This window comes from Anser brachyrhynchus (genome assembly GCF_964034855.1).
Source record: "Anser brachyrhynchus genome assembly, chromosome: 3".
NCBI lineage: Eukaryota > Metazoa > Chordata > Aves > Anseriformes > Anatidae > Anser > Anser brachyrhynchus.
This window is the reverse complement of record NC_137696.1, coordinates 3212789-3226363: the sequence shown is the minus strand read 5'-3', so window position 1 is coordinate 3226363 and position 13575 is coordinate 3212789. Positions and strand designations below refer to the sequence as shown.

The following is a 13575-nucleotide window of genomic DNA, read 5'->3' as shown; positions in this document are numbered from 1 at the left end:
GGTGGTGTTGTGTGTTTATTTCTGCCCAGCCCCACCCCTCCACCCCCTTTATTAAACCAATCCTTAGGATACAAATGGAGATTTGCTTTGAGAACACAGACTGCTGCAAAGCATGATCATCCCCAGGCACTGATAAAAAAAGAACCCTCCTCGTGCTAGGGATCGGAAAGACGGGCCGCTCCAAAATCTGGCAAATACCGACAGGGACAGCCCTGTGCATTGCCCACCTCCAGGCTTCCCAATCAGCAGCTCCTGGCATCTTCTGCCCATGCTGAGCAGTTGGTGGCTCCAAACCCGGCCACTACAAGAGGCGCTGGCCAGATGCAGAGTGCGTGCCTGGCGCTGAGTTCGCACATGAACTCTACTGTCTTGTTGCCCCAAAGCCTCGGGATTTCCCCAGACCTGCTGTTTGTCGGCCTAGAGGAGGTCTCTCTGGTGCGATAACGCTAAACCATGACCAGCTACTACACGGCTGGCCCTTCTGTGGTTCTCACACACGAATAACGTGCGGGGCTCGAACAGTCAGCACCTGACTGCTTCCCAGGTAGGTCTGCACTCCTCCAAATCCACAGCCTGTAAGTACCGTCTTTGGGTAGGGGTAGGCAACAGATCTTTCCCAGAGCCTGTGAGTGAGGGAGGAGAACAGGTATTCTGCATTCAGAACATCGTTAGATAGGGCATCTGGCTTTAACAGCTTCACACATACCTTGCACGAGCCCTTGTTATATTTTGTACTGCGTATGCATGCCTTTCTTTAAAAACAAAATAATAATAATAATAATAAAAAGGCAAATAGAAGTTATTTGGATAAGAACATCTCCCCCCTATGTCAATTGTTTTGCTAGCGAATGCTGCGTGGAAATTTGTAGAAAAGGAACAAAAGGGTTTTGCGTCATGCTCTCAAGTACACCATCAATGGAATGGATGGACAAAATGCACGATGGAACGATGGAAGAGCACACAGCCTGTGTCTGGGCTGTAATGTGCTATGAAGCATATTTTAAAATGCCTCCGAGAATAATTGGATCATGTTAATCAAAAGCATCGTGGTGTTCCCTTTCTCCCCTCCACTTAGACACCAGCCCCCAAGTACTTAATGACTACCAGAAGCCAAGGCACAACGTTTTCCAAGACATGGAAAGATCACCATCCTCCTGTGACCTACAACCTCCAACAGCTATAGGAGCCGTGGTAAAGAGATCTCTGCTGGCAGAACAGGGAGCAAAATGTGGCTCTAAGGTAGAGAACATCAGCTACAGCATTTGATGGCTGCCGTCTGCTGCGGGTGGATTCAGAAGGGCATAAAGACTAGCACAGATTATAAAAGAAACCAACAAAAGCCCCTGATTTCCTGGTGAGAGCGTGGCCCCTCAAACACCACCTCTTTCACCTCGCATGCAGCTCCCGCAAGCATGCTTTTTTTGCGGGGCCTTTTGCAGCAGAATCCTCACACAGGGTATGGCTCCCACGGCCTTTTACCCCAGACAACGGTCGCATCTGAGAAGATCTCGAGGAGCTGCTTCATCGTTCAGTTCTGGAGATTGGTGGGAACCTAAGACCGACAGATGGGCTTTAGAAGAAAAAAAGGAGCTGATGTAAGCGTATGTCTTGGTTTCATCCTATCGCTGTTTTTCCTGGACATGTTAGGTGCCTACCCTCTGGCCCCATGCTTCAGACTCTGTGTTCCCTTTGAAGCATCTCTGACGGTGTTCTTTCGCATACCTGTTTGCTTGCCAGGTGCAAAGATGCATCTTTCAGGACGTGAATTTTCTTCTGCCATTCCTTCACCTCATTTCCAGCTGATCCCAGTTCCCCATCCAGTGTCTCTGCAGAGAGCGTATCCACGTTTGCTCGTCCCGTATCTGCCGGTGGGTTTTCTGTACTGGAAAATTTGGATTTGAGCAGTCTGTCAGAGCAGAAGGTGGAGGAGCAGATCAGTATCTTGGAGGAAGAGGAATGAACACGTGAGGTGTCCCTCCTTTCGGTTCCCTTTGTCTCGGGTGTCCGACAAAAGACCAGGAGCGAAGGGCTCCCTTGAGTTCGGAACAAGAGGGAGCCACCTCCGTAGGGCAGGGAATGGACTTGGCTAGCTCATACTCAAGGCGCTCCAAAACATCGAGAATGACCTAGATAGCTGGGTCCTCCGCCCGGGTAAACTGGCCTCGAAAGAGCTACTGCACATCCCTCAGGCAGGCAGTGGCCTCGGATTTGGCAAGGAAGCCGAAGGAAGAGCCCTGCGGGAGGCGAGCCATCGAGGTGCGGTCCTTTGGAGATGAGGCTCCTCCAACCCTTTGCAAAGAGTGACCTGTGTAAAGAAAAGGAAAGAACTACAAAAAAAGCTTCATGTATGCCATGCTCTGTAGAACCCCTGACAGCAATGCCACGCAGTTATCATGGAGCCTTGGCTCTCGAACAGCAGCGACTCTTTGAAGTTGTGAAAGGCTTTCCGGAAGATGCAGCAGTGACTGTAAGAAGTGCTGAGGAAGGAAACACGGGCGTCAACTAAATTGTTGCTGGACAATTTTCGGATAGGAATATGCCTTTCCTCAGGTGGATTTTCTGTTTTCTTGGGCTTCTTGTTGTCTTACTAGTCATGGAGTGGGTTGAGTCCTTCAGCTGGCTGTGCCAGCCCTGTGCCCACCAACGCGGTCTCTGCTGATGTTGCTGGAGGTGTAGCACAGGAAGCGGGTTTTGGAGAAGAAATTTGGAGAGAATTTTGGAGGCAGAAGCACTCCACTGCGATTGTTGGCACACATCTCAGTCAGAAGCTAGACTTTGGCCCCCAGTAGATGACATGAAGAGAACGGAAGCCCTTCGGTGCAGCCATCAGTGTACTGAGCATCGGCCTCCGCTTTACTGCTGTAGCTCCTGTGTCTGACAGCGCCAGTCCCCGCCACGAGGGGCTGGTGAAACGTTTCCTTTCACGCTGAATTCCAAAGATGTCCAAGAGGCTGTCTGAAATGATGGCTCATGCATTTGCTGAAGCAAATTGCAAGTCTTTCTGCAGGGGGCTGGAAAAGCCCTTTGTGAATTAACCCTGTCCCACTTCATGTACTCAAAAAAATAAGCATACAGAAGATATTTGTCTATCTGCAGCACACGCACACTTTGCTTTTAAAGTGACAAATGGAGCAGAGGATGTTGGATCTATTTCCATGGGGAACAGGGGTTTTGATCATATAAATCATCCAGGACTTGCGTTACACTGACATTGGTGTTACAAGGGAAACTTTGTAGAGAAAAAAGGGAAAAGAAAAGGAAAAGTGATGTTCTTGATCACAAAATGTGAAGAAATGCAAAGAAATGTAGACTTTTGCTTGGAAAGTGTCTTCAAATAGGTGGCATAACAGCTATGTAGGCTAATGGACGTGTGCCTCTTCTGTCAGCCTCTCCTTTATGTGCCAAATTCATTCCTTTCCGGGTCTGTCACTGCTCCTTGTGTCTGAGCCATCTGTTGGAAAATGGTGAGAATCGGCGCCTTCATATTATGGTGTTTGTTAAAGCAGAAAGGTAATAAAAAAAAACAACCACAACGCATTCTCAAGACAAGGCTCTGGTGCTTGTGCATTTGCTCCCTCCTGACTTGGCTGATGGCATGGTGGCCGCTCAGTGCCCGTCAGGTTGGATGCGTGACTGCAAGCGTGCGTACAGTGATGTGACGGCCAGGTCTCGGCAGAACTGGAAATGTCGCAGGGATTTTTGGAGGTAAGAAAGGTAAGAATGGACTCTCTTCAGCCCAAAGAGGAAGAAAAGGCTGTCAGGTTGAGCCTATCACTAAATCAGAGCTAATTTGTAAAAATAAATAAAGAAATGTGTAAAACAAATAAAGAAAATTTAAAAATAAATAAATAAAAATAAACCAAACAATGGCAGTTTACCAGCGCTGAAACCAGGAGCGCTTTTCCCTCGGTACAGTCGTTTATTTCAGGACACACCGAACAGTTTTCAGGTGTTGCGGAAAGTGGGGCAGAGGCTTTTTGTCTTTCCTTCAACCAGGCATAGGCGAAGATGCGCGCACACCCTGTCTTATGACAAGGCCAAGATTTCCGTCATTGATCGGTGCATTCAGGGGTTTGTCTCTGTGTACCAAATGCCTTCTGGAGAAGGGCTAATTCACTGAAGTTTGGCCTTACATTTTTGAAAGGAAAGGAAAGGAAGAAGGATTCAGATCTCCTGTGAAGAGTGAGTACTTTTAATCCCTCCACTTTTTGTATAACACAAGGCTGAGAGAAATGCCTGTGCCATCATAGGGGTCAAAGAAGGCTGCAATGAGGTGGCTTTGCCCAGGTAGCTCGGAGCAGGTAAGGTGGCGAGGAGAGGACAGAGGACAAGGTACACTTGATTGTAGTCCTGTAGTCTGGGGCTGGGTTGCTGCCTCCCTCTGGAACACATTTTGGGGAAGCTGTGGGGGTGGTCACGCTCAGTCAGCAAAGGTGAAAGTGTGGGTGCCCATTCAGCCCCTCGGTGACTTCCCAGGGCAAAGTGTGTGTGGGGAGGTCTTCTGTAAGTTCCATGCAGACCCCCAACCTTCCTCAGAGGCATGGTGCCTGCTGTGCGTCGGTTTTAATTCCAGCCCACACCCAACCTTCATAAATGTTTTTCTCTCTTAAGGTGAGATTTGTGTTTTTAATTCATCTTGTAATTGTGTTTTTTCCCCTAAATAAAAGTGATGCTGAAATAGTCTAGGTTCTTATTCTATCAGAATTATCAGCAACCTCTGTGACTAAGGGGAAATGACTTTTCATTGCTTTGGAATTCACTGATAAAACCTCTTCCACAATGAATTCCCCCTTTTTTGGGGGCAGGGGGAATTGTGGACACGAGAGCAGCTGAGCAGGTCAGGGGCCCAGGTCTGGGGGGGGGCACTTCCCATGTCCTTAAGGCAATGAAGCATCATCACACTGGGCACTACAGATGAGTGTAGCCTCCAGTCCAGCTGAGCACCCAAGAAGCCTAGAAGGGCTCTTGTGGGATCAGAACCCGAGGTGGACCTAAGGCCTCTCTTACACTGATAGGACTTGGGGTCTATAGGGAGGGTTGGAGCCAGGCCTACCACTCTGCTCCCTGACAGCCCCCAGTGCTAGGGTGGGTGCTCATGAGGGTGCGTGAGATGAGCAGAGGGGGAAGGTGCACTTGTGGTGGAGAGAGAGAGAAACCTTCTGTCGTCTGCAGGGGGAGTAGGTGCGTTCAAAGGGAGTAAGGACTTCGAGTGCAGGGAATGGAAGGGCACGGCAGGGCCGGGCCCTGGTGTTGCCTCAGCACTTACGCTGAAGTAGTACTAAGTCAGTACCTGCAGCCTCTTCCTGGTTATAGCCTGTAGCACTCTGACATCCCATTGTTCAGCCCTGTGCTCAGCCCACGCTCTCACCCTCTGGCTACTTCCTCACCTACCAGTTTCCAGCCTAATGTGGTCAGCTTCACGGGGAGCTGGCTTGGAAACCCCTGTCTTGTGTCTTACGTGTACTTGACCCTAGGGTGCTACCTTCTCAAACAGTTAAGTGCTGTGCCCCACATTACCTGCTCTAATATTAGGACTGTATATAATACTGAAAATAAAACTTGAATAGGAGCCCAAAATCTGAATAGGAACCATACATAAATACACCAAGAAACCAAGAACAACCAACACCCCAGTCTTCAGTACTTCTTTATTTCCTGTGGGTTGAAATTATGCTTTATTTGCATCATTACCCATTGTATTTCACAGAGTATACAAATACAGCCTTTTGTCACATCTGAGCTTTGGCACAATACCTACAGTCCCAGCTGGGCACAGCCCTCTAACAACATCCCTCCCCCTTCTCTGCTCTGCCTTGCTGCCCAGAGCTGCAGCAGGTACTGAACCCCTTTCTTTGCACGAAGAACTTGGTACCCCATCAGAACAGACTCCTGCTAAAGGAAAAGCAAGGCTTTATTTCACACATACTGTTTTTTTTGAAGGGCACCGTTCAGAGATCCCAGCTCCTTCTTTGCCCTGGATGCTTCCCCGAACCCCTCTGCTGTGGGGAGACCCGCCCCCCACGGCCCTGCTTGGCCGCTCTGTGGGGCCTGCAAGGGGCATGGGGATGCTTTCCACAGCAGGCCAGCCCTTACCATCCTACACCTGCACTGCTTTGTCATCTTGTCAAAGCCATCCCGACACCTCACAGCACTGCTTTGACCCCATCCCATCCCACCTGCTTACACCCAGCTGAGGCCAGAGCTGCAGGATCAACTCCCACCTCCCACCTTTGCTCTGAGGTCCCAAATACTGTGGATTTGAGCTTTTCTCCCTCACCCCAACCCACCTTTGACTTACAGGGTTAGAGAAAAAGGAAAACAAAGCAGCAGCACCTACCGCCTCCAACTGGCTACGCTGCTCTGTGCCATTAAAACTGCAGTTGCTGCATTCAGATGACATCTTGACAATGTGGGGCATTTCAGTTTGGTTGTTTCCAGTCAAACCTACTGCCACATGGAGAAGACAAAAGTAGAGTTTCATTTATTCATGAAAGCCAACAACAAAAACAACTATGGCAGCTATCTCCTGCTTTACATGGCAGTTATGACAAAGCCTAGGATAAGGATGAAGTTGCCTGGCAGTGCTACATCCTTGTTTCCTCTTCTTCTGCCACAAATCTGAGGCAGAGAGCACCTTTTTTGTGGACCCCATTCATGCCTGGGAAGGGGAGGAGGTAGTGGGAACGTGACAGGGGCATGATAACCCAGGGAGCCAGCCTCAGAGGTGCACAGCAGCATGAGTAGTAGCACAACTCCAAGGAAATTAAAAAAAAAAAAAAGAGTGCTTTTGACTAACTATCAGCTAAAAAAGGTGAAAGATAGTTCCTGCTGCTTTAGTCTCACCATGGCTGGAGAAAGTAGTCCGGAGGTGAATTGCTGGTGCATTTGTTGAGGAAGCTATCATTGCCCATGGCTCCTCCTGCTCTCAGGGACAGGCCACAAGAGGCACTGAACTGGTCCTCCGCACTGAGCAACTATGATGTGATGACATAGCTCAAGTTATTTTTGCAAAAGGTCCCTCATTTCACTTGAAAACTTGCCCCTTAGAAGGCAGGGCAGAGGCTGTTTATAGACCTACCTGGCAGACACCCCAAAAAGGAGGCCTCCTTCCTGAGTGTCCCTGAAGAGCACTTCATATACAGGAACCACACAAAAAGAGATGAGGAGCATCTGCTTGTTCTGAAAAGCCACAAAAAGAACACCATCAAAGTGGCAGTGGCACAGCCATTGAACAAACCAAATGAGAACTCACCCCTTAATGCAAGGCCTTGGAAAGTCAGGGTACGCAGTGATGTGCAGCCCCAACAGAGGGAGAGGACATAAGGGCCTTCTATGGGGCAGGCTTGCTAGAAGACACCATCGCCCATGGCCCACATCGAGAGCAGCTCAGGCCACAAAGTTTGGGGAAGATAATTCAACCTCAATGCAAGCATCAAGGGAGCCTAGTGAAGAGGGGAGCTGCCTACGGCAGGCCCAGTGCAGGCTGACATGACCCCAATGCTTGCAGTGAGCCAGGGCAGGCTGCTCCCTGAGGAAGGAGGCTGAGCTGCCTCCCCACAGACATACAAGTGCAGAGGAAAGCACAGGAGCAGGACCTCAGCAAATTTACAAGTGTTACAGGCAGACATGGGGGTCCAACAGCTGAGCACAACAGGGCCTTCCACCTGCAAGAAGCACACAAAATGACCCAGGAAAGCTGCAGAGGAACCTGGGCTGCTGGAGGCCAGCCAGCCCCAAGCCACCCATTGGGGTACAGGGCCCACCATGATGAGACCACAAAGCACCTTTTCCTCAGAGTGTGGCATCTTATAAGTGGCAAGCATCATAGGCGACACAAGGGGAAGGAACAAAGAACAGATAGATACAAACCCTGCAGCCCTCAACTCCACCACAGATGCCAGCCTTTGTCCCCCACACAAGTCAGCAGTGCCATGGCAGGAAGAGCAGCTCTCCATCCAGATGCTGGCCACACACAAGGATAAGCAGCACAAACAGACAAAAACCAAAAATATTACTATAAATGAACAGCAAGGGATGCTAAAATAGATGAACTAGAGAAGGGCTCGTTTTGAGGTCACTTATCCTGTAGCACATAGTGTACACCCCCCTCCTTTGGGGGGGGCGGGTTCTGTAGCCTAGTATTTGACCTGGTCTCTTTAGGGTCTGTCTGTCCCATGGCAACCTTCAGGCTGAGCTCCTTCAGCCAGAGCAGCTTCTGCTCATGAGTGGCTTTCATCAGCCAGCAGGTCTGTGACCTATTTGTTAGATGGTTCAGGTGTGGCAGCCATTTCTGGCCACATTCATAGTGGGGTTTGTGCTGTTGGCACAACCCCCAAGGCTGCAGAAAAAAGTGCTTGTGTCTTGGCTTTAATCGTATCCTACAGAGCTGGACAGCCCATTAAAAAAAAAAGTCCTCACCAGTAAACCACAGTAAGCATTGAATGGGTGCTTCCAAGGAACCACTGCCAATACAGCGCCAGATCTGCTGATGAAAACCAAACAGGTCAGGCAGCAGGACAGACAACCTCCAACCATGTCCAGGAGGGTTTTTGACCCCCTGAAGAGCCAAATCCCACCAGAATTGCTCTCCAAACCAACTCCAGAGGCAATCACTACTCAGCCTGCTTACTCCCCCAGGGCTCCCCTGAGCACCACTCTGCCCTACCAGCCAGCACGAGGTGGGGATGCCAACAGCTAGGTCTCTCCCCTAGCTGCTCATCCAGCACCTCCCCCCTGCTCTAGCTGAGAGCCCTCACCTCCAGCCCCTGGATAAAGCAGCACTGCTCCATATCCTCAACCAGTACAGCCTCAAAGTGCACCAGCAGCTCAGCTCTGGTCACCTGTTCTTCCCTGGCTTTGAGAGAACAGACAGATTCAGATGGTCTTAGAAATACCAAGTTCTCTAAGGAAGGGGTTTGAGAATCTTTATTTTAAAAGTTTTACTAGAAACCTAACGCACCTACAAACTGCTGAGAGCCTCTGCACACATCAATGCTTCCTGTTGAAGGAAAGCAAGATATCATTAACACCCAAAGCCCACAAGCACTTCAGAAGCAGACAGCTGCAACTCATCCAGGTCAGCAGCAGACACACCATCACAGCTCCTCACCACCTCTTGGTCCACTTCTGAGCACAGGGACGTGGCTGCAGAGCAGCACCTCCTCAGCCCCCAGTTGCAGTGAACACAAGGAAGCCCCCACTACTCCTCCCTAACCTCTCCAGCCCTGTTTTCAGCCTGGTCCTCTTTATTGCTGCCAGAGCTGTGGAGGCTGCTGGTCCCAAATCTCCCCCATGTGTGTCTGCCTGGACGCAATCAGCCCAGCCTAGGGCAACCTTGTTGGGGGAACGGCAGGCACCTGCGGGGCTTCCTACATCCTGGCACCAGCTCTCCAGATTAATTTTTATTTATTTATTTTTGTTTTTACCCTGGAGGCAGCTTGTCACCTTACAGCAGCCACAGGGGGACTGCACGCTGCTGGCAATACCTGGTCTGCCCCGGGGCACGGCCCTCATGCGGGCCTGACCTTTGTGATTGCAGCTGGAGTGGACCTGCCCTGGTCACAGGCCAGACCCCATTTATCCGTAACGGCCCCATGGTGTCGTTCAGTAAGGGTTGATTCGGTTTTTCATAAGTTAAAAAAAAAAAAAAAGATGAAGAAGGAGAAAAACCCTGTTCCCTGGCTAGTGTATCACTGGACATGTAGCTCAAATAATCAAAAAAAAAAAGCATGTTCTTTGCCATAAAAATTGCCTCTGCGGACTTAGAAAACCAAGTGCATTTGTGAAGCAGGGAAGCGGGAAGGGGAAAAAAGAGATTAAAATAATTACAGCTTTCCTTGAGTGGGCCTGCTGGAGCAGAGATTAACAACGGCAGGCGGACATGTCCCCCTGGCTCCCGCCTCTGCTGGCGTCCATCCGCCACTGACTTCAGATACCTTGGTCGAGCTCCTGGCCCTGCCTGGTGCTGCCATGTGGCACTCACCCTGGCCAGACACGCCTACTTTACCCCCAGTTTTCCCAAATTCGCACCAGACATGGAGGATGCGCTCCTTGGTTTACAACGTTTGAGCTGCGTCGGGGTGAGGCAGGTAGCACCATGACAAAAAACTTGATTTAAAACCTTCCCAAAAAACCTGCAAAACCACACAACACAAAACTCACCCTGCGCACTGAGGGGACGCTCAGCACCATGAAGGTGAGCCGAGCACGGGTTTAACTCAGCCCTGCTTCCCTCTTGGTGCCTTCCCACAGCTTCCCTGCCAGGGAGGGGAAAAAGGAAACAAGACAAAAAGTGGGGTGCCCGATTTCATTAGCATCAAACTTCATTACTGCCAGCAGCTGATAGGAAATGTAGCTTGATTGTTTTAATTTGCCTATTAATTTATGAAACTCCTGTGTCCTTGGAGCGCATGGGTCCCTCGTTTCCTGCCTCTATCCCTTTGCTGTGTCACTGGAGCCCAGGGCGCTGTGCCTCCTCTGGCAAGGTGCAGGGGGTTTGGAGGCCAGGTGCCCCCAAGCAGCCCTCAGATCCCCCCGGGGCAGCAGACAGCAAGAGCCGGAGTTTGTCCCACTTCCACAGCCATATCCACCACTTATGCCTGGCACTCATGAAAGGCTCCTGAGGAGCCGAGTGGACATCAACATCACGTTGATATGGGTCCCACCGCCGCGAGGTCAGACCTTGTTTCCACCTGGTGTGGGATGGTGGCCATGGAGTGGGGAAAACTCCTCTGGGAGTTGATTTTGGGAAGCTTTCACTGAACACTGGAGGAGCTGCATGCAGAACAGGCTGCTTTGCCGAGTCCTTCCCTCACAATGTCAGGTGCCCTTTCTCGATTTATCTGCCTGCTCTGGGCATGAAAATTTCTTCCCAATTTCTGTTGCTCTCTCAGCAGCTGTTGTTATACACCCATGGATACACCAGAAGCTCAGGCCCTCCCAACAGAGCGGGGTTTCTCAGTGCTTCGATGCCTCATGTTTGTCACTGGCAGCTCCTCAGGGGGCTTGGGAAAGGTGAGTGGACCTTGAGGGCTGGGGCTACGTGAAATTTAACTTCATTTGACCCTGTGTTGATTTCCTACAGCCTTGGTGTCCATGGACCTGGGAAACCAGCCCCTCGCACAGCGGTCCCTGGAGGGCCAGCGCGAGATGTCCCATCCCACTGGGGTGACCCGTACCCTTAAGAGGAGCCCCGTTCACTCCTCCCTGCCCCTGCGTGTGGCAGGGGACGCAGAGGTGGATGAAACAGGCAGGGGAGAGGGCTTGGGGAGGGGAACGGAGAGGCAGAAAAAGAAGGGCTGAAGAGGACAAGCGTAAAAAAACAAGCTATTAGCAAAGGCTGGTTGGAAGTGCAAATTGGCCACAAGGAAAAGAAAAGATAAAGCATTCACAGCTTCATAGGATTTTCAAGCTGTTACGATGCTTGAAAGACTTGGAAGTCCCCACGGTCCCATCATTGCCCATCTCTGCTGCTCATCGCACTCAGATCCGGTCCTAAGAGTCCGCGGGTGAAAGAATCCCATTTTGAGACGTGGGAGGATCTCATTTCATCTCTTTCTTCTCGGGAGATGATGATGGCACCCCTTTTCTGGCACCGAGCTTCTGTCTCCACTTTACCCAGACCGTTCTGCTCTCCCAGAGATTGCCGCTTCTTGGGACGGCATCGCTGCAATCAGCCGTCCCCTAATTAGATCCCCCACCACCCTAATGCATATTTAAATACCAACAGGAGCCACTCGAAACCTCCAACGTGCCGCTGAGAGGTAATTGGAGTGTTTCGTATTTTGAAATGTCAGCAATTAAAACAAGACCAAAAGGGGCAAAATCTGATTATTTTTTTCTTTTTTCTTTTGGACTTTCCCGTTTCCCCTTCCCTTCCCATTTCTTCTCTGGGGCCCAGCTAAAGCTGTTGGCCCAGAGAGCTGACACCACCATTTCACATGGTATCTCGGGGTGCTGGAGGGGGCTCTGGGGGTGCCTAAACCTTACACATATTTCTAAGCTTCTCCAGTGCCCATGGAGATGTGTGTGTACACTTAAGAACATGCACATCCATCTATCGTTCTTTGTACAAAAGACTCCTTCAGCCACAGCCACACGTCCTGTTTCGAAGTGGTTCCCCAGGATCGGCAGCTAATGGCCAGGCATCCACCGAAGCAACCTCCCGATGGGAAACAAACTGTGCTGCGGTGTGTGAGGGGCGCGTGCATGAGGCTCCTCAGCATGCTCGGGTCACTGCTGATGGCACTTCATGCGGATTCGTCTCATCTGCAGCTTTTTTAGCCGAAAGCCAGCTCACAGACCTGGTGGAGGTGGGCTGACCTCTGGTGCTCGAGCACCGGCATGCAGTCGCAACGCTCTGTGCCATTGCTTCGTTCTCATTTTGTGCCCCGGTGAGAAAAATAAAGGTTTCAGCTGCAGCCTCAGCTGTCAGTTCAAGCTTGGCTCAATGGCAACTCCTGCTCCATCGTAGGCTGCAAAAACACCAAAGGTTATTCTCTCAATCACACAGTGTAAGCAAATGCAGAAACGAGGTGACCTATGCACCCACCAAAGCACAGACCAGAAAATCAGGTGATATTTCCGTTCTTAGGGAATCACAGCGCTGGTACGATCCTTTTACTGATTTGAAATACTGAACAACCGCGTCAACTCTAATTAAGTGGAAAGCTGCAATATTCATTCAAATGTGCTGTATCGATTGCGATGTGTTCTGAAACCAATCAATCTTTCCATTTCAAGCACCAAGCCACAAGCGAAGCAGCAAACGTGGGCAATGCTTCCCAGAGACTACGGATAACTTTACTCCGCCTTTCCAAAACCCTTCACCTGCCCAGTCCCAGAGAAGGTGCCGAGCTGCCGCGTGCTCCTGCCAGAATTTCCCCAACTCCTCCAGACCTCCTCTCTCCCCCTTCCGATTTGGGGAGGTTTGGCAATGCACAAAATGCTAAATCAGCTTGATGAAGCATGGAGGCCAAATTTAGCTATGACTTCTGGGCCACACGCAGATGCATGAATGTCACTTAAATGTGTTTTTTGATAGCGGAAGAAAAGATATGCTGTAATCAGCAGATTAGCTCTCAATACAAGATTTAGTTTTCTGTTAATCTGCTTTGTAGGGTACACAGCCCATCGCTCCGGGAAGAGTAGGGGCACACAGCATCCCTGGAGGACACCCCAGCTTACAGACACATGGTGGCCCACGAAGGGACCTGGGTCAATGTGGCTCATTTGGGCAGGCTGTTGGGTTTGCGTTTTGTGTTTTTTTTTGTTTTGTTTTGTTTGTTTGTTTCATGGAGTGAGTTGAGGAGCGGCTCCCTTGCTTGCAGCTGCCTTGTGATTCTTCTGTTTTGTTTGGGATGAGCAAGTCGCCTTCATGGAAACAAAGAGGATTCTTAAACAGTCACTAACAGACGGTTTCCATTTCAATGCGGCAGGCTTTACCTGCTTGGGAGCTATGCTCTGACTCCTCATACTTCTCCAGATACTCCTGCCTCCGCCCAGGCCAGACAGACAATGCCACCAACGACCCCCAAAGTGGGTCCCGACGTGGTACCATGCGGGCATGGCCCTCAC

The 13575-nt window shown here is 50.3% G+C and overlaps 1 long non-coding RNA gene across 12 annotated transcripts; it reads right to left on the bottom strand.

Annotated features, from left to right (window-relative positions):
* Positions 1-26: 26 nt before the first annotated feature.
* Positions 27-12903, bottom strand: LOC308193008. Of its 12 annotated transcripts, none has more exons than XR_013949294.1 (8): positions 9094-12903; positions 8960-8998; positions 8757-8854; positions 8419-8482; positions 7870-7962; positions 7079-7179; positions 6844-6974; positions 5239-6444 (listed from the first exon to the last, which is right to left on the bottom strand). It is a non-coding gene; the product is annotated as an uncharacterized lncRNA (long non-coding RNA). The 12 variants fall into 12 exon arrangements; XR_013949295.1 differs by having other exon boundaries at positions 8964-8998; XR_013949296.1 differs by having other exon boundaries at positions 8964-8998; positions 9110-12903.
* Between the last annotated feature and the right edge of the window lie 672 nt (positions 12904-13575).